We start from the raw sequence: 23,404 nt of genomic DNA on the forward strand, positions 1-23,404 counted from the left end.
ATGTTGATGGTCATGTTTCTTCTCATTGGTGCAGTATTAGAGTTATGTTGATGGTCATGTTTCTTCTCATTGGTCCAGAATTAGAGTTATGTTGATGGTCATGTTCCTTCTCATTGGTCCAGTATTAGAGTTATGTTGATGGTCATGTTTCTTCTCATTGGTCCAGTATTAGAGTTATGTTGATGGTCATGTTTCTCCTCATTGGTCCTGTATTAGAGTTATGTTGATGGTCATGTTTCTTCTCATTGGTCCAGTATTAGAGTTATGTTGATGGTCATGTTTCTTCTCATTGGTCCAGTATTAGAGTTATGTTGATGGTCATGTTTCTTCTCATTGGTCCTGTATTAGAGTTATGTTGATGGTCATGTTTCTTCTCATTGGTCCAGTATTAGAGTTATGTTGATGGTCATGTTTCTTCTCATTGGTTCGGTATTAGAGTTATGTTGATGGTCATGTTTCTTCTCATTGGTCCAGTATTAGAGTTATGTTGATGGTCATGTTTCTTCTCATTGGTCCTGTATTAGAGTTATGTTGATGGTCATGTTTCTTCTCATCGGTGCAGTGTAAGAGTTATGTTGATGGTCATGTTTCTTCTCATTGGTGCAGAATTAGAGTTATGTTGATGGTCATGTTTCTTCTCATCGGTGCAGTATTAGAGTTATGTTGATGGTCATGTTTCTTCTCATCGGTGCTGTATTAGAGATATGTTGATGGTCATGTTTCTTCTCATCGGTGCAGTATTAGAGTTATGTTGATGGTCATGTTTCTTCTCATCGGTGCAGTATTAGAGTTATGTTGATGGTCATGTTTCTTCTCATTGGTCCTGTATTAGAGTTATGTTGATGGTCATGTTTCTTCTCATTGGTCCTGTATTAGAGTTATGTTGATGGTCATGTTTCTTCTCATTGGTCCTGTATTAGAGTTATGTTGATGGTCATGTTTCTTCTCATTGGTCCTGTATTAGAGTTATGTTGATGGTCATGTTTCTTCTCATTGGTCCAGTATTAGAGTTATGTTGATGGTCATGTTTCTTCTCATTGGTCCTGTATTAGAGTTATGTTGATGGTCATGTTTCTTCTCATCGGTGCAGTGTAAGAGTTATGTTGATGGTCATGTTTCTTCTCATTGATGCAGTGTTAGAGTTATGTTGATGGTCATTTTTCTTCTCATTGGTGCAGTGTTAGAGTTATGTTGATGGTCATGTTTCTTCTCATCGGTCCTGCATTAGAGTTATGTTGATGGTCATGTTTCTTCTCATTGATGCAGTGTTAAAGTTATGTTGATGGTCATGTTTCTTCTCATTGGTCCAGTATTAGAGTTATGTTGATGGTCATGTTTCTTCTCATTGGTGCAGTATTATAGTTATGTTATTGGTCATGTTTCTTCTCATTGGTGCAGTGTTAGAGTTATGTTGATGGTCATGTTTCTTCTCATTGGTGCAGTATTAGAGTTATGTTGATGGTCATGTTTCTTCTCATTGGTGCAGTGTTAGAGTTATGTTGATGGTCATGTTTCTTCTCATCGGTGCAGTGTTAGAGTTATGTTGATGGTCATGTTTCTTCTCTTTGGTGCAGTATTAGAGTTATGTTGATGGTCATGTTTCTTCTCATCGGTGCAGTATTAGAGTTATGTTGATGGTCATGTTTCTTCTCATTGGTGCAGTGTTAGAGTTATGTTGATGGTCATGTTTCTTCTCATCGGTGCAGTGTTAGTTATGTTGATGGTCATGTTTCTTCTCTTTGGTGCAGTATTAGAGTTATGTTGATGGTCATGTTTCTTCTCATCGGTGCAGTGTTAGAGTTATGTTGATGGTCATGTTTCTTCTCATCGGTGCAGTGTTAGAGTTATGTTGATGGTCATGTTTCTTCTCATTGGTGCAGTGTTAGAGTTATGTTGATGGTCATGTTTCTTCTCATTGGTGCAGTATTAGAGTTATGTTGATGGTCATGTTTCTTCTCATCGGTGCAGTATTAGAGTTATGTTGATGGTCATGTTTCTTCTCATCGGTGCAGTGTTAGAGTTATGTTGATGGTCATGTTTCTTCTCATCGGTGCAGTATTAGAGTTATGTTGATGGTCATGTTTCTTCTCATCGGTGCAGTGTTAGAGTTATGTTGATGGTCATGTTTCTTCTCATTGGTGCAGTATTAGAGTTATGTTGATGGTTATGTTTCTTCTCATTGGTGCAGTATTAGAGTTATGTTGATGGTCATATTTCTTCTCATCCGTTCAGTGTTAGAGTTATGTTGATGGTCATGTTTCTTCTCATTGGTGCAGTGTTAGAGTTATGTTGATGGTCATGTTTCCTCTCATCGGTGCAGTATTAGAGTTATGTTGATGGTCATGTTTCTTCTCTTTGGTGCAGTATTAGAGTTATGTTGATGGTCATGTTTCTTCTCATCGGTGCAGTGTTAGAGTTATGTTGATGGTCATGTTTCTTCTCTTTGGTGCAGTATTAGAGTTATGTTGATTGTCATGTTTCTTCTCATCGGTGCAGTGTTAGAGTTATGTTGATGGTCATGTTTCTTCTCATTGGTACAGTATTGGAGTTATGTTGATGGTCATGTTTCTTCTCATTGGTCCTGCATTAGAGTTATGTTGATGGTCATGTTTCTTCTCATTGGTGCAGTATTAGAGTTATGTTGATGGTCATGTTTCTTCTCATTGGTCCAGAATTAGAGTTATGTTGATGGTCATGTTTCTTCTCATTGGTCCTGTATTAGAGTTATGCTGATGGTCATGTTTCTTCTCATTGGTCCTGTATTAGAGTTATGCTGATGGTCATGTTTCTTCTCATTGGTCCTGTATTAGAGTTATGTTGATGGTCATGTTTCTTCTCATTGGTCCTGTATTAGAGTTATGTTGATGGTCATGTTTCTTCTCATTGGTCCAGTATTAGAGTTATGTTGATGGTCATGTTTCTTCTCATCGGTGCAGTATTAGAGTTATGTTGATGGTCATGTTTCTTCTCATTGGTGCAATATTAGAGTTATGTTGATGGTCATGTTTCTTCTCATTGGTGCAGTATTAGAGTTATGTTGATGGTCATGTTTCTTCTCATCGGTCCTGTATTAGAGTTATGTTGATGGTCATGTTTCTTCTCATTGGTGCAGTGTTAGAGTTATGTTGATGGTCATGTTTCTTCTCATCGGTGCAGTGTTAGAGTTATGTTGATGGTCATGTTTCTTCTCATTGGTGCAGTATCAGAGATATGTTGATGGTCATGTTTCCTCTCATCGGTGCAGTCTTAGAGTTATGTTGATGGTCATGTTTCTTCTCATCGGTGCAGTATTAGAGTTATGTTGATGGTCATGTTTCTTCTCATTGGTCCTGTATTAGAGTTATGTTGATGGTCATGTTTCTTCTCATCGGTGCAGTGTTAGAGTTATGTTGATGGTCATGTTTCTTCTCTTTGGTGCAGTATTAGAGTTATGTTGATGGTCATGTTTCTTCTCATCGGTGCAGTGTTAGAGTTATGTTGATGGTCATGTTTCTTCTCATTGGTACAGTATTGGAGTTATGTTGATGGTCATGTTTCTTCTCATTGGTCCTGCATTAGAGTTATGTTGATGGTCATGTTTCTTCTCATTGGTGCAGTATTAGAGTTATGTTGATGGTCATGTTTCTTCTCATTGGTCCAGAATTAGAGTTATGTTGATGGTCATGTTTCTTCTCATTGGTCCTGTATTAGAGTTATGCTGATGGTCATGTTTCTTCTCATTGGTCCTGTATTAGAGTTATGTTGATGGTCATGTTTCTTCTCATTGGTCCTGTATTAGAGTTATGTTGATGGTCATGTTTCTTCTCATTGGTCCAGTATTAGAGTTATGTTGATGGTCATGTTTCTTCTCATTGGTGCAGTGTTAGAGTTATGTTGATGGTCATGTTTCCTCTCATCGGTGCAGTATTAGAGTTATGTTGATGGTCATGTTTCTTCTCATTGGTGCAATATTAGAGTTATGTTGATGGTCATGTTTCTTCTCATTGGTGCAGTATTAGAGTTATGTTGATGGTCATGTTTCTTCTCATCGGTCCTGTATTAGAGTTATGTTGATGGTCATGTTTCTTCTCATTGGTGCAGTGTTAGAGTTATGTTGATGGTCATGTTTCTTCTCATTGGTGCAGTATTAGAGTTATGTTGATGGTCATGTTTCTTCTCATCGGTGCAGTGTTAAAGTTATGTTGATGGTCATGTTTCTTCTCATTGGTGCAGTATCAGAGATATGTTGATGGTCATGTTTCCTCTCATCGGTGCAGTATTAGAGTTATGTTGATGGTCATGTTTCTTCTCATTGGTCCTGTATTAGAGTTATGTTGATGATCATGTTTCTTCTCTTTGGTGCAGTATTAGAGTTATGTTGATGGTCATGTTTCTTCTCATTGGTCCTGTATTAGAGTTATGTTGATGGTCATGTTTCTTCTCATCGGTGCAGTGTTAGAGTTATGTTGATGGTCATGTTTCTTCTCATTGGTGCAGTGTTAGAGTTATGTTGATGGTCATGTTTCTTCTCATCGGTGCAGTATTAGAGTTATGTTGATGGTCATGTTTCTTCTCATTGGTCCTGTATTAGAGTTATGTTGATGGTCATGTTTCTTCTCATTGGTCCTGTATTAGAGTTATGTTGTTATGTTGATGGTCATGTTTCTTCTCTTTGGTGCAGTATTAGAGTTATGTTGATGGTCATGTTTCTTCTCATCGGTGCAGTGTTAGAGTTATGTTGATGGTCATGTTGCTTCTCATCGGTGCAGTATTAGAGTTATGTTGATGGTCATGTTTCTTCTCATTGGTGCAGTATTAGAGTTATGTTGATGGTCATGTTTCTTCTCATCGGTGCAGTCTTAGAGTTATGTTGATGGTCATGTTTCTTCTCATCGGTGCAGTGTTAGAGTTATGTTGATGGTCATCTTTCTTCTCATTGGTGCAGTATTAGAGTTATGTTGATGGTCATGTTTCTTCTCTTTGGTGCAATATTAGAGTTATGTTGATGGTCATCTTTCTTCTCATCGGTGCAGTGTTAGAGTTATGTTGATGGTCATCTTTCTTCTCATTGGTGCAGTATTAGAGTTATGTTGATGGTCATGTTTCTTCTCATTGGTGCAGTATTCGAGTTATGTTGATGGTCATGTTTCCTCTCATCGGTGCAGTATTAGAGTTATGTTGATGGTCATGTTTCTTCTCATTGGTGCAATATTAGAGTTATGTTGATGGTCATGTTTCTTCTCATTGGTGCAGTATTAGAGTTATGTTGATGGTCATGTTTCTTCTCATCGGTCCTGTATTAGAGTTATGTTGATGGTCATGTTTCTTCTCATTGGTGCAGTGTTAGAGTTATGTTGATGGTCATGTTTCTTCTCATCGGTGCAGTGTTAGAGTTATGTTGATGGTCATGTTTCTTCTCATTGGTGCAGTATCAGAGATATGTTGATGGTCATGTTTCCTCTCATCGGTGCAGTCTTAGAGTTATGTTGATGGTCATGTTTCTTCTCATCGGTGCAGTATTAGAGTTATGTTGATGGTCATGTTTCTTCTCATTGGTCCTGTATTAGAGTTATGTTGATGGTCATGTTTCTTCTCATCGGTGCAGTGTTAGAGTTATGTTGATGGTCATGTTTCTTCTCTTTGGTGCAGTATTAGAGTTATGTTGATGGTCATGTTTCTTCTCATCGGTGCAGTGTTAGAGTTATGTTGATGGTCATGTTTCTTCTCATTGGTACAGTATTGGAGTTATGTTGATGGTCATGTTTCTTCTCATTGGTCCTGCATTAGAGTTATGTTGATGGTCATGTTTCTTCTCATTGGTGCAGTATTAGAGTTATGTTGATGGTCATGTTTCTTCTCATTGGTCCAGAATTAGAGTTATGTTGATGGTCATGTTTCTTCTCATTGGTCCTGTATTAGAGTTATGCTGATGGTCATGTTTCTTCTCATTGGTCCTGTATTAGAGTTATGTTGATGGTCATGTTTCTTCTCATTGGTCCTGTATTAGAGTTATGTTGATGGTCATGTTTCTTCTCATTGGTCCAGTATTAGAGTTATGTTGATGGTCATGTTTCTTCTCATTGGTGCAGTGTTAGAGTTATGTTGATGGTCATGTTTCCTCTCATCGGTGCAGTATTAGAGTTATGTTGATGGTCATGTTTCTTCTCATTGGTGCAATATTAGAGTTATGTTGATGGTCATGTTTCTTCTCATTGGTGCAGTATTAGAGTTATGTTGATGGTCATGTTTCTTCTCATCGGTCCTGTATTAGAGTTATGTTGATGGTCATGTTTCTTCTCATTGGTGCAGTGTTAGAGTTATGTTGATGGTCATGTTTCTTCTCATTGGTGCAGTATTAGAGTTATGTTGATGGTCATGTTTCTTCTCATCGGTGCAGTGTTAAAGTTATGTTGATGGTCATGTTTCTTCTCATTGGTGCAGTATCAGAGATATGTTGATGGTCATGTTTCCTCTCATCGGTGCAGTATTAGAGTTATGTTGATGGTCATGTTTCTTCTCATTGGTCCTGTATTAGAGTTATGTTGATGATCATGTTTCTTCTCTTTGGTGCAGTATTAGAGTTATGTTGATGGTCATGTTTCTTCTCATTGGTCCTGTATTAGAGTTATGTTGATGGTCATGTTTCTTCTCATCGGTGCAGTGTTAGAGTTATGTTGATGGTCATGTTTCTTCTCATTGGTGCAGTGTTAGAGTTATGTTGATGGTCATGTTTCTTCTCATCGGTGCAGTATTAGAGTTATGTTGATGGTCATGTTTCTTCTCATTGGTCCTGTATTAGAGTTATGTTGATGGTCATGTTTCTTCTCATTGGTCCTGTATTAGAGTTATGTTGTTATGTTGATGGTCATGTTTCTTCTCTTTGGTGCAGTATTAGAGTTATGTTGATGGTCATGTTTCTTCTCATCGGTGCAGTGTTAGAGTTATGTTGATGGTCATGTTGCTTCTCATCGGTGCAGTATTAGAGTTATGTTGATGGTCATGTTTCTTCTCATTGGTGCAGTATTAGAGTTATGTTGATGGTCATGTTTCTTCTCATCGGTGCAGTCTTAGAGTTATGTTGATGGTCATGTTTCTTCTCATCGGTGCAGTGTTAGAGTTATGTTGATGGTCATCTTTCTTCTCATTGGTGCAGTATTAGAGTTATGTTGATGGTCATGTTTCTTCTCTTTGGTGCAATATTAGAGTTATGTTGATGGTCATCTTTCTTCTCATCGGTGCAGTGTTAGAGTTATGTTGATGGTCATCTTTCTTCTCATTGGTGCAGTATTAGAGTTATGTTGATGGTTATGTTTCTTCTCATTGGTGCTGTATTAGAGTTATGTTGATGGTCATCTTTCTTCTCATTGGTGCAGTATTAGAGTTATGTTGATGGTTATGTTTCTTCTCATTGGTGCTGTATTAGAGTTATGTTGATGGTCATGTTTCTTCTCATTGGTGCAGTATTAGAGTTATGTTGATGGTCATGTTTCTTCTCATTGGTCCTGTATTAGAGTTATGTTGATGGTCATGTTTCTTCTCATCGGTGCAGTATTAGAGTTATGTTGATGGTCATGTTTCTTCTCATTGGTGCAGTATTCGAGTTATGTTGATGGTCATGTTTCTTCTCATCGGTGCAGTGTTAGAGTTATGTTGATGGTCATGTTTCTTCTCATCGGTGCAGTATTAGAGTTATGTTGATGGTCATGTTTCTTCTCATTGGTGCAATATTAGAGTTATGTTGATGGTCATGTTTCTTCTCCTTGGTGCAGTATTAGAGTTATGTTGATGGTCATGTTTCTTCTCATCGGTCCTGTATTAGAGTTATGTTGATGGTCATGTTTCTTCTCATTGGTGCAGTGTTAGAGTTATGTTGATGGTCATGTTTCTTCTCATTGGTGCAGTATTAGAGTTATGTTGATGGTCATGTTTCTTCTCATCGGTGCAGTGTTAGAGTTATGTTGATGGTCATGTTTCTTCTCATTGGTGCAGTATCAGAGATATGTTGATGGTCATGTTTCCTCTCATCGGTGCAGTATTAGAGTTATGTTGATGGTCATGTTTCTTCTCATTGGTCCTGTATTAGAGTTATGTTGATGGTCATGTTTCTTCTCTTTGGTGCAGTATTAGAGTTATGTTGATGGTCATGTTTCTTCTCATTGGTCCTGTATTAGAGTTATGTTGATGGTCATGTTTCTTCTCATCGGTGCAGTGTTAGAGTTATGTTGATGGTCATGTTTCTTCTCATTGGTGCAGTGTTAGAGTTATGTTGATGGTCATGTTTCTTCTCATCGGTGCAGTATTAGAGTTATGTTGATGGTCATGTTTCTTCTCATTGGTCCTGTATTAGAGTTATGTTGATGGTCATGTTTCTTCTCATTGGTCCTGTATTAGAGTTATGTTGTTATGTTGATGGTCATGTTTCTTCTCTTTGGTGCAGTATTAGAGTTATGTTGATGGTCATGTTTCTTCTCATCGGTGCAGTGTTAGAGTTATGTTGATGGTCATGTTGCTTCTCATCGGTGCAGTATTAGAGTTATGTTGATGGTCATGTTTCTTCTCATTGGTGCAGTATTAGAGTTATGTTGATGGTCATGTTTCTTCTCATCGGTGCAGTCTTAGAGTTATGTTGATGGTCATGTTTCTTCTCATCGGTGCAGTGTTAGAGTTATGTTGATGGTCATGTTTCTTCTCATTGGTGCAGTATTAGAGTTATGTTGATGGTTATGTTTCTTCTCATTGGTGCTGTATTAGAGTTATGTTGATGGTCATGTTTCTTCTCATTGGATCAGTATTAGAGTTATGTTGATGGTCATGTTTCTTCTCTTTGGTGCAATATTAGAGTTATGTTGATGGTCATGTTTCTTCTCATTGGTGCAGTATTCGAGTTATGTTGATGGTCATGTTTCTTCTCATCGGTGCAGTGTTAGAGTTATGTTGATGGTCATGTTTCTTCTCATCGGTGCAGTATTAGAGTTATGTTGATGGTCATGTTTCTTCTCATCGGTGCAGTGTTAGAGTTATGTTGATGGTCATGTTTCTTCTCATTGGTGCAGTATTAGAGTTATGTTGATGGTTATGTTTCTTCTCATTGGTGCAGTATTAGAGTTATGTTGATGGTCATATTTCTTCTCATCCGTTCAGTGTTAGAGTTATGTTGATGGTCATGTTTCTTCTCATTGGTGCAGTGTTAGAGTTATGTTGATGGTCATGTTTCCTCTCATCGGTGCAGTATTAGAGTTATGTTGATGGTCATGTTTCTTCTCTTTGGTGCAGTATTAGAGTTATGTTGATGGTCATGTTTCTTCTCATCGGTGCAGTGTTAGAGTTATGTTGATGGTCATGTTTCTTCTCATCGGTGCAGTGTTAGAGTTATGTTGATGGTCATGTTTCTTCTCATTGGTGCAGTATCAGAGATATGTTGATGGTCATGTTTCCTCTCATCGGTGCAGTCTTAGAGTTATGTTGATGGTCATGTTTCTTCTCATCGGTGCAGTATTAGAGTTATGTTGATGGTCATGTTTCTTCTCATTGGTCCTGTATTAGAGTTATGTTGATGGTCATGTTTCTTCTCATCGGTGCAGTGTTAGAGTTATGTTGATGGTCATGTTTCTTCTCTTTGGTGCAGTATTAGAGTTATGTTGATGGTCATGTTTCTTCTCATCGGTGCAGTGTTAGAGTTATGTTGATGGTCATGTTTCTTCTCATTGGTACAGTATTGGAGTTATGTTGATGGTCATGTTTCTTCTCATTGGTCCTGCATTAGAGTTATGTTGATGGTCATGTTTCTTCTCATTGGTGCAGTATTAGAGTTATGTTGATGGTCATGTTTCTTCTCATTGGTCCAGAATTAGAGTTATGTTGATGGTCATGTTTCTTCTCATTGGTCCTGTATTAGAGTTATGCTGATGGTCATGTTTCTTCTCATTGGTCCTGTATTAGAGTTATGTTGATGGTCATGTTTCTTCTCATTGGTCCTGTATTAGAGTTATGTTGATGGTCATGTTTCTTCTCATTGGTCCAGTATTAGAGTTATGTTGATGGTCATGTTTCTTCTCATTGGTGCAGTGTTAGAGTTATGTTAATGGTCATGTTTCCTCTCATCGGTGCAGTATTAGAGTTATGTTGATGGTCATGTTTCTTCTCATTGGTGCAATATTAGAGTTATGTTGATGGTCATGTTTCTTCTCATTGGTGCAGTATTAGAGTTATGTTGATGGTCATGTTTCTTCTCATCGGTCCTGTATTAGAGTTATGTTGATGGTCATGTTTCTTCTCATTGGTGCAGTGTTAGAGTTATGTTGATGGTCATGTTTCTTCTCATTGGTGCAGTATTAGAGTTATGTTGATGGTCATGTTTCTTCTCATCGGTGCAGTGTTAGAGTTATGTTGATGGTCATGTTTCTTCTCATTGGTGCAGTATCAGAGACATGTTGATGGTCATGTTTCCTCTCATCGGTGCAGTATTAGAGTTATGTTGATGGTCATGTTTCTTCTCATTGGTCCTGTATTAGAGTTATGTTGATGGTCATGTTTCTTCTCTTTGGTGCAGTATTAGAGTTATGTTGATGGTCATGTTTCTTCTCATTGGTCCTGTATTAGAGTTATGTTGATGGTCATGTTTCTTCTCATCGGTGCAGTGTTAGAGTTATGTTGATGGTCATGTTTCTTCTCATTGGTGCAGTGTTAGAGTTATGTTGATGGTCATGTTTCTTCTCATCGGTGCAGTATTAGAGTTATGTTGATGGTCATGTTTCTTCTCATTGGTCCTGTATTAGAGTTATGTTGATGGTCATGTTTCTTCTCATTGGTCCTGTATTAGAGTTATGTTGTTATGTTGATGGTCATGTTTCTTCTCTTTGGTGCAGTATTAGAGTTATGTTGATGGTCATGTTTCTTCTCATCGGTGCAGTGTTAGAGTTATGTTGATGGTCATGTTGCTTCTCATCGGTGCAGTATTAGAGTTATGTTGATGGTCATGTTTCTTCTCATTGGTGCAGTATTAGAGTTATGTTGATGGTCATGTTTCTTCTCATCGGTGCAGTCTTAGAGTTATGTTGATGGTCATGTTTCTTCTCATCGGTGCAGTGTTAGAGTTATGTTGATGGTCATGTTTCTTCTCATTGGTGCAGTATTAGAGTTATGTTGATGGTCATGTTTCTTCTCATTGGTGCTGTATTAGAGTTATGTTGATGGTCATGTTTCTTCTCATTGGTGCAGTATTAGAGTTATGTTGATGGTCATGTTTCTTCTCTTTGGTGCAATATTAGAGTTATGTTGATGGTCATGTTTCTTCTCATTGGTGCAGTATTCGAGTTATGTTGATGGTCATGTTACTTCTCATTGGTGCAATATTAGAGTTATGTTGATGGTCATGTTTCTTCTCATCGGTGCAGTGTTAGAGTTATGTTGATGGTCATGTTTCTTCTCATCGGTGCAGTGTTAGAGTTATGTTGATGGTCATGTTGCTTCTCATCGGTGCAGTATTAGAGTTATGTTTATGGTCATGTTTCTTCTCATTAGTGCAGTATTTGAGTTATGTTGATGGTTATGTTTCTTCTCATTGGTGCAGTGTTAGAGTTATGTTGATATTCTTGTTTCTTCTCATTGGTACAGTATTAGAGTTATGTTGATGGTCATGTTTCTTCTCATTGGTGCAGTATTAGAGTTATGTTGATGGTCATGTTTCTTCTCATTGGTCCTGTATTAGAGTTATGTTGATGGTCATGTTTCTTCTCATTGGTCCTGTATTAGAGTTATGTTGATGTTCATGTTTCTTCTCATTGGTCCTGTATTAGAGTTATGTTGATGTTCATGTTTCTTCTCATTGGTCCTGTATTAGAGTTATGTTGATGGTCATGTTTCTTCTCATTGGTCCAGTATTAGAGTTATGTTGATGGTCATGTTTCTTCTCATTGGTGCAGTGTTAGAGTTATGTTGATGGTCATGTTCCTTCTCATTGGTCCAGTATTAGAGTTATGTTGATGGTCATGTTTCTTCTCATCGGTCCTGTATTAGAGTTATGTTGATGGTCATTTTTCTTCTCATTGGTGCAGTGTTAGAGTTATGTTGATGGTCATGTTTCTTCTCATCGGTGCAGTATTAGAGTTATGTTGATGGTCATGTTTCTTCTCATCGGTGCAGTGTTAGAGTTATGTTGATGGTTATGTTTCTTCTCATTGGTGCAGTATTAGAGTTATGTTGATGGTCATATTTCTTCTCATCGGTGCAGTGTTAGAGTTATGTTGATGGTCATGTTTGTTCTCATTGGTGCAGTGTTAGAGTTATGTGGATGGTCATGTTTCTTCTCATTGGTGCAGTATCAGAGATATGTTGATGGTCATGTTTCCTCTCATCGGTGCAGTATTAGAGTTAGGTTGATGGTCATGTTTCTTCTCTTTGGTGCAGTATTAGAGTTATGTTGATGGTCATGTTTCTTCTCATTGGTCCTGTATTAGAGTTATGTTGATGGTCATGTTTCTTCTCATCGGTGCAGTGTTAGAGTTATGTTGATGGTCATGTTTCTTCTCATCGGTGCAGTGTTAGAGTTATGTTTATGGTCATGTTTGTTCTCATTGGTGCAGTATCAGAGATATCTTGATGGTCATGTTTCCTCTCATCGGTGCAGTATTAGAGTTAAGTTGATGGTCATGTTTCTTCTCTTTGGTGCAGTATTAGAGTTATGTTGATGGTCATGTTTCTTCTCATTGGTCCTGTATTAGAGTTATGTTGATGGTCATGTTTCTTCTCATCGGTGCAGTGTTAGAGTTATGTTGATGGTCATGTTTCTTCTCATTGGTGCAGTGTTAGAGTTATGTTGATGGTCATGTTTCTTCTCATTGGTGCAGTATTAGAGTTATGTTGATGGTTATGTTTCTTCTCATTGGTGCAGTATTAGAGTTATGTTGATGGTCATATTTCTTCTCATCGGTGCAGTGTTAGAGTTATGTTGATGGTCATGTTTGTTCTCATTGGTGCAGTGTTAGAGTTATGTTGATGGTCATGTTTCTTCTCATTGGTGCAGTATCAGAGATATGTTGATGGTCATGTTTCCTCTCATCGGTGCAGTATTAGAGTTAAGTTGATGGTCATGTTTCTTCTCTTTGGTGCAGTATTAGAGTTATGTTGATGGTCATGTTTCTTCTCATTGGTCCTGTATTAGAGTTATGTTGATGGTCATGTTTCTTCTCATCGGTGCAGTGTTAGAGTTATGTTGATGGTCATGTTTCTTCTCATTGGTGCAGTGTTAGAGTTATGTTGATGGTCATGTTTCTTCTCATCGGTGCAGTATTAGAGTTATGTTGATGGTCATGTTTCTTCTCATTGGTCCTGTATTAGAGTTATGTTGATGGTCATGTTTCTTCTCATTGGTCCTGTATTAGAGTTATGTTGTTATGTTGATGGTCATGTTTCTTTTCTTTGGTGCAGTATTAGAGTTATGTTGATGGTCATGTTTCTTCTCATTGCTGCAGTGTTAGAGTTATGTTGATGGTCATGTTTCTTCTCATCGGTGCAGTATTAGAGTTATGTTGATGGTCATGTTTCTTCTCATTGGTGCAGTATTAGAGTTATGTTGATGGTCATGTTTCTTCTCATCGGTGTAGTATTAGAGTTATGTTGATGGTCATGTTTCTTCTCATCGGTGCAGTGTTAGAGTTATGTTGATGGTCATGTTTCTTCTCATTGGTCCAGTGTTAGAGTTATGTTGATGGTCATGTTTCTTCTCATTGGTGCAGTGTTAGAGTTATGTTGATGGTCATGTTTCTTCTCATTGGTGCAGTATTAGAGTTATGTTGATGGTCATGTTTCTTCTCATCGGTGCAGTATTAGAGTTATGTTGATGGTCATGTTTCTTCTCATTGGTGCAGTATTAGAGTTATGTTGATGGTCATGTTTCTTCTCATCGGTGCAGTATTAGAGTTATGTTGATGGTCATGTTTCTTCTCATCGGTGCAGTGTTAGAGTTATGTTGATGGTCATGTTTCTTCTCATTGGTGCAGTATTAGAGTTATGTTGATGGTCATGTTTCTTCTCATTGGTGCAGTGTTAGAGTTATGTTGATGGTCATGTTTCTTCTCATTGGTGCAGTATCAGAGATATGTTGATGGTCATGTTTCTTCTCATTGGTGCAATATTAGAGTTATGTTGATGGTCATGTTTCTTCTCATTGGTCCTGTATTAGAGTTATGTTGATGGTCATGTTTCTTCTCATCGGTGCAGTGTTAGAGTTATGTTGATGGTCATGTTTCTTCTCATTGGTGCAGTGTTAGAGTTATGTTGATGGTCATGTTTCTTCTCATTGGTCCAGTATTAGAGTTATGTTGATGGTCATGTTTCTTCTCATTGGTCCTGTATTAGAGTTATGTTGATGGTCATGTTTCTTCTCATTGGTCCAGTATTAGAGTTATGTTGATGGTCATGTTTCTTCTCATTGGTCCTGTATTAGAGTCATGTTGATGGTCATGTTTCTTCTCATTGATGCAGTGTTAGAGTTATGTTGATGGTCATTTTTCTTCTCATTGGTGCAGTGTTAGAGTTATGTTGATGGTCATGTTTCTTCTCATCGGTGCAGTATTAGAGTTATGTTGATGGTCATGTTTCTTCTCATCGGTGCAGTGTTAGAGTTATGTTGATGGTCATGTTTCTTCTCATTGGTGCAGTATTAGAGTTATGTTGATGGTTATGTTTCTTCTCATTGGTGCAGTATTAGAGTTATGTTGATGGTCATATTTCTTCTCATCGGTGCAGTGTTAGAGTTATGTTGATGGTCATGTTTGTTCTCATTGGTGCAGTGTTAGAGTTATGTTGATGGTCATGTTTCTTCTCATTGGTGCAGTATCAGAGATATGTTGATGGTCATGTTTCCTCTCATCGGTGCAGTATTAGAGTTATGTTGATGGTCATGTTTCTTCTCTTTGATGCAGTATTAGAGTTATGTTGATGGTCATGTTTCTTCTCATTGGTCCTGTATTAGAGTTATGTTGATGGTCATGTTTCTTCTCATCGGTGCAGTGTTAGAGTTATGTTGATGGTCATGTTTCTTCTCATTGGTGCAGTGTTAGAGTTATGTTGATGGTCATGTTTCTTCTCATCGGTGCAGTATTAGAGTTATGTTGATGGTCATGTTTCTTCTCATTGGTCCTGTATTAGAGTTATGTTGATGGTCATGTTTCTTCTCATTGGTCCTGTATTAGAGTTATGTTGTTATGTTGATGGTCATGTTTCTTTTCTTTGGTGCAGTATTAGAGTTATGTTGATGGTCATGTTTCTTCTCATTGCTGCAGTGTTAGAGTTATGTTGATGGTCATGTTTCTTCTCATCGGTGCAGTAATAGAGTTATGTTGATGGTCATGTTTCTTCTCATTGGTGCAGTATTAGAGTTATGTTGATGGTCATGTTTCTTCTCATTGGTGCAGTGTTAGAGTTATGTTGATGGTCATGTTTCTTCTCATCGGTGCAGTGTTAGAGTTATGTTGATGGTCATGTTTCTTCTCATTGGTCCAGTGTTAGAGTTATGTTGATGGTCATGTTTCTTCTCATCGGTGCAGTGTTAGAGTTATGTTGATGGTCATGTTTCTTCTCATTGGTGCAGTGTTAGAGTTATGTTGATGGTCATGTTTCTTCTCATTGGTGCAGTATTAGAGTTATGTTGATGGTCATGTTTCTTCTCATCGGTGCAGTGTTAGAGTTATGTTGATGGTCATGTTTCTTCTCATTGGTGCAGTGTTAGAGTTATGTTGATGGTCATGTTTCTTCTCATTGGTGCAGTATCAGAGATATGTTGATGGTCATGTTTCTTCTCATTGGTGCAGTATTAGAGTTATGTTGATGGTCATGTTTCTTCTCATCGGTCCTGTATTAGAGTTATGTTGATGGTCATGTTTCTTCTCATTGGCGCAGTATTAGAGTTATGTTGATGGTCATGTTTCTTCTCTTTGGTGCAGTATTAGAGTTATGTTAATGGTCATGTTTCTTCTCATCGGTGCAGTGTTAGAGTTATGTTGATGGTCATGTTTCTTCTCATTGGCGCAGTGTTAGAGTTATGTTGATGGTCATGTTTCTTCTCTTTGGTGCAGTATTAGAGTTATGTTGATGGTCATGTTTCTTCTCATTGGTCCTGTATTAGAGTTATGTTGATGGTCATGTTTCTTCTCATCGGTGCAGTGTTAGAGTTATGTTGATGGTCATGTTTCTTCTCATTGGTGCAGTGTTAGAGTTATGTTGATGGTCATGTTTCTTCTCATCGGTGCAGTATTAGAGTTATGTTGATGGTCATGTTTCTTCTCATTGGTCCTGTATTAGAGTTATGTTGATGGTCATGTTTCTTATCATTGGTCCTGTATTAGAGTTATGTTGTTATGTTGATGGTCATGTTTCTTCTCTTTGGTGCAGTATTAGAGTTATGTTGATGGTCATGTTTCTTCTCATCGGTGCAGTGTTAGAGTTATGTTGATGGTCATGTTTCTTCTCATCGGTGCAGTATTAGAGTTATGTTGATGGTCATGTTTCTTCTCATTGGTGCAGTATTAGAGTTATGTTGATGGTCATGTTTCTTCTCATCGGTGCAGTCTTAGAGTTATGTTGATGGTCATGTTTCTTCTCATCGGTGCAGTGTTAGAGTTATGTTGATGGTCATGTTTCTTCTCATTGGTGCAGTGTTAGAGTTATGTTGATGGTCATGTTTCTTCTCATTGGTGCAGTATTAGAGTTATGTTGATGGTCATGTGTCTTCTCATCGGTGCAGTGTTAGAGTTATGTTGATGGTCATGTGTCTTCTCATCGGTGCAGTATTAGAGTTATGTTGATGGTCATGTTTCTTCTCATCGGTCCTGTATTAGAGTTATGTTGATGGTCATGTTTCTTCTCATTGGCGCAGTATTAGAGTTATGTTGATGGTCATGTTTCTTCTCTTTGGTGCAGTATTAGAGTTATGTTAATGGTCATGTTTCTTCTCATCGGTGCAGTGTTAGAGTTATGTTGATGGTCATGTTTCTTCTCATTGGCGCAGTATTAGAGTTATGTTGATGGTCATGTTTCTTCTCTTTGGTGCAGTATTAGAGTTATGTTGATGGTCATGTTTCTTCTCATTGGTCCTGTATTAGAGTTATGTTGATGGTCATGTTTCTTCTCATCGGTGCAGTGTTAGAGTTATGTTGATGGTCATGTTTCTTCTCATCGGTGCAGTGTTAGAGTTATGTTGATGGTCATGTTTCTTCTCATTGGTTCAGTATTAGAGTTATGTTGATGGTCATGTTTCTTCTCATCGGTGCATTATTAGAGTTATGTTGATGGTCATGTTTCTTCTCATTGGTGCAGTATTAGAGTTATGTTGATGGTCATGTTTCTTCTCATCGGTGCAGTATTAGAGTTATGTTGATGGTCATGTTTCTTCTCATCGGTGCAGTGTTAGAGTTATGTTGATGGTCATGTTTCTTCTCATTGGTGCAGTATTAGAGTTATGTTGATGGTCATGTTTCTTCTCATCGGTGCAGTGTTAGAGTTATGTTGATGGTCATGTTTCTTCTCATTGGTGCAGTGTTAGAGTTATGTTGATGGTCATGTTTCTTCTCATTGGTGCAGTATCAGAGATATGTTGATGGTCATGTTTCTTCTCATTGGTGCAATATTAGAGTTATGTTGATGGTCATGTTTCTTCTCATTGGTGCAGTATTAGAGTTATGTTGATGGTCATGTTTCTTCTCATCGATCCTGTATTAGAGTTATGTTGATGGTCATGTTTCTTCTCATTGGCGCAGTATTAGAGTTATGTTGATGGTCATGTTTCTTCTCTTTGGTGCAGTATTAGAGTTATGTTAATGGTCATGTTTCTTCTCATCGGTGCAGTGTTAGAGTTATGTTGATGGTCATGTTTCTTCTCATTGGCGCAGTATTAGAGTTATGTTGATGGTCATGTTTCTTCTCTTTGGTGCAGTATTAGAGTTATGTTGATGGTCATGTTTCTTCTCATTGGTCCTGTATTAGAGTTATGTTGATGGTCATGTTTCTTCTCATCGGTGCAGTATTAGAGTTATGTTGATGGTCATGTTTCTTCTCATCGGTGCAGTGTTAGAGTTATTTTGATGGTCATGTTTCTTCTCATCGGTGCAGTATTAGAGTTATGTTGATGGTCATGTTTCTTCTCATCGGTGCAGTGTTAGAGTTATGTTGATGGTCATGTTTCTTCTCTTTGGTGCAGTGTTAGAGTTATGTTGATGGTCATGTTTCTTCTCATTGGTGCAGTGTTAGAGTTATGTTGATCGTCATCTTTCTTCTCTTTGGTGCAGTATTAGAGTTATGTTGATGGTCATGTTTCTTCTCATTGGTCCAGTGTTAGAGTTATGTTGATGGTCATGTTTCTTCTCTTCGGTGCAGTATTAAAGTTATGTTGATGGTCATGTTTCTTCTCATTGGTCCTGTACTAGAGTTATGTTGATGGTCATGTTTCTTCTCATCGGTGCAGTGTTAGAGTTATGTTGATGGTCATGTTTCTTCTCATTGGTGCAGTATTAGAGTTATGTTGATGGTCATGTTTCTTCTCATTGGTCCAGAATTAGAGTTATGTTGATGGTCATGTCTCTTCTCATTGGTCCTGTATTAGAGTTATGTTGATGGTCATGTTTCTTCTCATTGGTCCTGTATTAGAGTTATGTTGATGTTCATGTTTCTTCTCATTGGTGCAGTGTTAGAGTTATGTTTATGGTCATGTTTCTTCTCATTGGTCCAGTATTAGAGTTATGTTGATGGTCATGTTTCTTCTCATTGGTCCAGTATTAGAGTTATGTTGATGTTCATGTTTCTTCTCATCGGTGCAGTGTTAGAGTTATGTTGATGGTCATGTTCCTTCTCATTGGTCCAGTATTAGAGTTATGTTGATGGTCATGTTTCTTCTCATTGGTCCAGTATTAGAGTTATGTTTATGGTCATGTTTCTTCTCATTGGTCCTGTATTAGAGTCATGTTGATGGTCATGTTTCTTCTCATTGATGCAGTGTTAGAGTTATGTTGATGGTCATTTTTCTTCTCATTGGTGCAATGTTAGAGTTATGTTGATGGTCATATTTCTTCTCATCGGTGCAGTATTAGAGTTATGTTGATGGTCATGTTTCTTCTCATCGGTGCAGTGTTAGAGTTATGTTGATGGTCATGTTTCTTCTCATTGGTGCAGTATTAGAGTTATGTTGATGGTTATGTTTCTTCTCATTGGTGCAGTATTAGAGTTATGTTGATGGTCATATTTCTTCTCATCGGTGCAGTGTTAGAGTTATGTTGATGGTCATGTTTGTTCTCATTGGTGCAGTGTTAGAGTTATGTTGATGGTCATGTTTCTTCTCATTGGTGCAGTATCAGAGATATGTTGATGGTCATGTTTCCTCTCATCGGTGCAGTGTTAGAGTTATGTTGATGGTCATGTTTCTTCTCATTGGTCCTGTATTAGAGTTATGTTGATGGTCATGTTTCTTCTCTTTGGTGCAGTATTAGAGTTATGTTGATGGTCATGTTTCTTCTCATTGGTCCTGTATTAGAGTTATGTTGATGGTCATGTTTCTTCTCATCGGTGCAGTGTTAGAGTTATGTTGATGGTCATGTTTCTTCTCATCGGTGCAGTATTAGAGTTATGTTGATGGTCATGTTTCTTCTCATTGGTCCTGTATTAGAGTTATGTTGATGGTCATGTTACTTCTCATTGGTCCTGTATTAGAGTTATGTTAATGGTCATGTTTCTTCTCATCGGTGCAGTATTAGAGTTATGTTGATGGTCATGTTTCTTCTCATCGGTGCAGTGTTAGAGTTATGTTGATGGTCATGTTTCTTCTCATTGGTGCAGTGTTAGAGTTATGTTGATGGTCATGTTTCTTCTCATTGGTGCAGTATCAGAGATATGTTGATGGTCATGTTTCTTCTCATTGGTGCAATATTAGAGTTATGTTGATGGTCATGTTTCTTCTCATTGGTGCAGTATTAGAGTTATGTTGATGGTCATGTTTCTTCTCATCTGTCCTGTATTAGAGTTATGTTGATGGTCATGTTTCTTCTCATTGGTGCAGTGTTAGAGTTATGTTGATGGTCATGTTTCTTCTCATTGGTGCAGTATCAGAGATATGTTGATGGTCATGTTTCTTCTCATTGGTGCAATATTAGAGTTATGTTGATGGTCATGTTTCTTCTCATTGGTGCAGTATTAGAGTTATGTTGATGGTCATGTTTCTTCTCATCGATCCTGTATTAGAGTTATGTTGATGGTCATGTTTCTTCTCATTGGCGCAGTATTAGAGTTATGTTGATGGTCATGTTTCTTCTCTTTGGTGCAGTATTAGAGTTATGTTAATGGTCATGTTTCTTCTCATCGGTGCAGTGTTAGAGTTATGTTGATGGTCATGTTTCTTCTCATTGGCGCAGTATTAGAGTTATGTTGATGGTCATGTTTCTTCTCTTTGGTGCAGTATTAGAGTTATGTTGATGGTCATGTTTCTTCTCATTGGTCCTGTATTAGAGTTATGTTGATGGTCATGTTTCTTCTCATCGGTGCAGTATTAGAGTTATGTTGATGGTCATGTTTCTTCTCATCGGTGCAGTATTAGAGTTATGTTGATGGTCATGTTTCTTCTCATCGGTGCAGTGTTAGAGTTATTTTGATGGTCATGTTTCTTCTCTTTGGTGCAGTGTTAGAGTTATGTTGATGGTCATGTTTCTTCTCATTGGTGCAGTGTTAGAGTTATGTTGATGGTCATGTTTCTTCTCATCGGTGCAGTATTAAAGTTATGTTGATGGTCATGTTTCTTCTCATTGGTCCTGTACTAGAGTTATGTTGATGGTCATGTTTCTTCTCATCGGTGCAGTGTTAGAGTTATGTTGATGGTCATGTTTCTTCTCATTGGTGCAGTATTAGAGTTATGTTGATGGTCATGTTTCTTCTCATTGGTCCAGAATTAGAGTTATGTTGATGGTCATGTCTCTTCTCATTGGTCCTGTATTAGAGTTATGTTGATGGTCATGTTTCTTCTCATTGGTCCTGTATTAGAGTTATGTTGATGTTCATGTTTCTTCTCATTGGTCCTGTATTCGAGTTATGTTGATGGTCATGTTTCTTCTCATTGGTCCAGTATTAGAGTTATGTTGATGGTCATGTTTCTTCTCATTGGTGCAGTGTTAGAGTTATGTTGATGGTCATGTTCCTTCTCATTGGTCCAGTATTAGAGTTATGTTGATGGTCATGTTTCTTCTCATTGGTCCAGTATTAGAGTTATGTTTATGGTCATGTTTCTTCTCATTGGTCCTGTATTAGAGTCATGTTGATGGTCATGTTTCTTCTCATTGATGCAGTGTTAGAGTTATGTTGATGGTCATTTTTCTTCTCATTGGTGCAGTGTTAGAGTTATGTTGATGGTCATATTTCTTCTCATCGGTGCAGTATTAGAGTTATGTTGATGGTCATGTTTCTTCTCATCGGTGCAGTGTTAGAGTTATGTTGATGGTCATGTTTCTTCTCATTGGTGCAGTATTAGAGTTATGTTGATGGTTATGTTTCTTCTCATTGGTGCAGTATTAGAGTTATGTTGATGGTCATATTTCTTCTCATCGGTGCAGTGTTAGAGTTATGTTGATGGTCATGTTTGTTCTCATTGGTGCAGTGTTAGAGTTATGTTGATGGTCATGTTTCTTCTCATTGGTGCAGTATCAGAGATATGTTGATGGTCATGTTTCCTCTCATCGGTGCAGTGTTAGAGTTATGTTGATGGTCATGTTTCTTCTCATTGGTCCTGTATTAGAGTTATGTTGATGGTCATGTTTCTTCTCTTTGGTGCAGTATTAGAGTTATGTTGATGGTCATGTTTCTTCTCATTGGTCCTGTATTAGAGTTATGTTGATGGTCATGTTTCTTCTCATCGGTGCAGTGTTAGAGTTATGTTGATGGTCATGTTTCTTCTCATCGGTGCAGTATTAGAGTTATGTTGATGGTCATGTTTCTTCTCATTGGTCCTATATTAGAGTTATGTTGATGGTCATGTTACTTCTCATTGGTCCTGTATTAGAGTTATGTTAATGGTCATGTTTCTTCTCATCGGTGCAGTGTTAGAGTTATGTTGATGGTCATGTTTCTTCTCATTGGTGCAGTGTTAGAGTTATGTTGATGGTCATGTTTCTTCTCATTGGTGCAGTATTAGAGTTATGTTGATGGTCATGTTTCTTCTCATTGGTGCAGTGTTAGAGTTATGTTGATGGTCATGTTTCTTCTCATTGGTGCAGTATTAGAGTTATGTTGATGGTCATGTTACTTCTCATTGGTCCTGTATTAGAGTTATGTTAATGGTCATGTTTCTTCTCATCGGTGCAGTGTTAGAGTTATGTTGATGGTCATGTTTCTTCTCATCGGTGCAGTGTTAGAGTTATGTTGATGGTCATGTTTCTTCTCATTGGTGCAGTATTAGAGTTATGTTGATGGTCATGTTTCTTCTCATTGGTGCAGTGTTAGAGTTATGTTGATGGTCATGTTTCTTCTCATCGGTGCAGTGTTAGAGTTATGTTGATGGTCATGTTTCTTCTCATTGGTGCAGTATCAGAGATATGTTGATGGTCATGTTTCTTCTCATTGGTGCAATATTAGAGTTATGTTGATGGTCATGTTTCTTCTCATTGGTGCAGTATTAGAGTTATGTTGATGGTCATGTTTCTTCTCATCTGTCCTGTATTAGAGTTATGTTGATGGTCATGTTTCTTCTCATCGGTGCAGTGTTAGAGTTATGTTGATGGTCATGTTTCTTCTCATTCGCGCAGTATTAGAGTTATGTTGATGGTCATGTTTCTTCTCTTTGGTGCAGTATTAGAGTTATGTTGATGGTCATGTTTCTTCTCATTGGTCCTGTATTAGAGTTATGTTGATGGTCATGTTTCTTCTCATCGGTGCAGTGTTAGAGTTATGTTGATGGTCATGTTTCTTCTCATTGGTGCAGTGTTAGAGTTATGTTGATGGTCATGTTTCTTCTCATCGGTGCAGTATTAGAGTTATGTTGATGGTCATATTTCTTCTCATCGGTGCAGTGTTAGAGTTATGTTGATGGTCATGTTTCTTCTCATTGATGCAGTGTTAGAGTTATGTTGATGGTCATTTTTCTTCTCATTGGTGCAGTGTTAGAGTTATGTTGATGGTCATGTTTCTTCTCATCAGTGCAGTATTAGAGTTATGTTGATGGTCATGTTTCTTCTCATCGGTGCAGTGTTAGAGTTATGTTGATGGTCATGTTTCTTCTCATTGGTGCAGTATTAGAGTTATGTTGATGGTCATATTTCTTCTCATCGGTGCAGTGTTAGAGTTATGTTGATGGTCATGTTTGTTCTCATTGGTGCAGTATCAGAGATATGTTGATGGTCATGTTTCCTCTCATCGGTGCAGTATTAGAGTTATGTTGATGGTCATGTTTCTTCTCTTTGGT

This window comes from Eucyclogobius newberryi, unplaced genomic scaffold (assembly GCF_026437365.1).
Source record: "Eucyclogobius newberryi isolate DKJ021-1_F unplaced genomic scaffold, fEucNew1.0.hap1 SCAF_1, whole genome shotgun sequence".
NCBI lineage: Eukaryota > Metazoa > Chordata > Actinopteri > Gobiiformes > Gobiidae > Eucyclogobius > Eucyclogobius newberryi.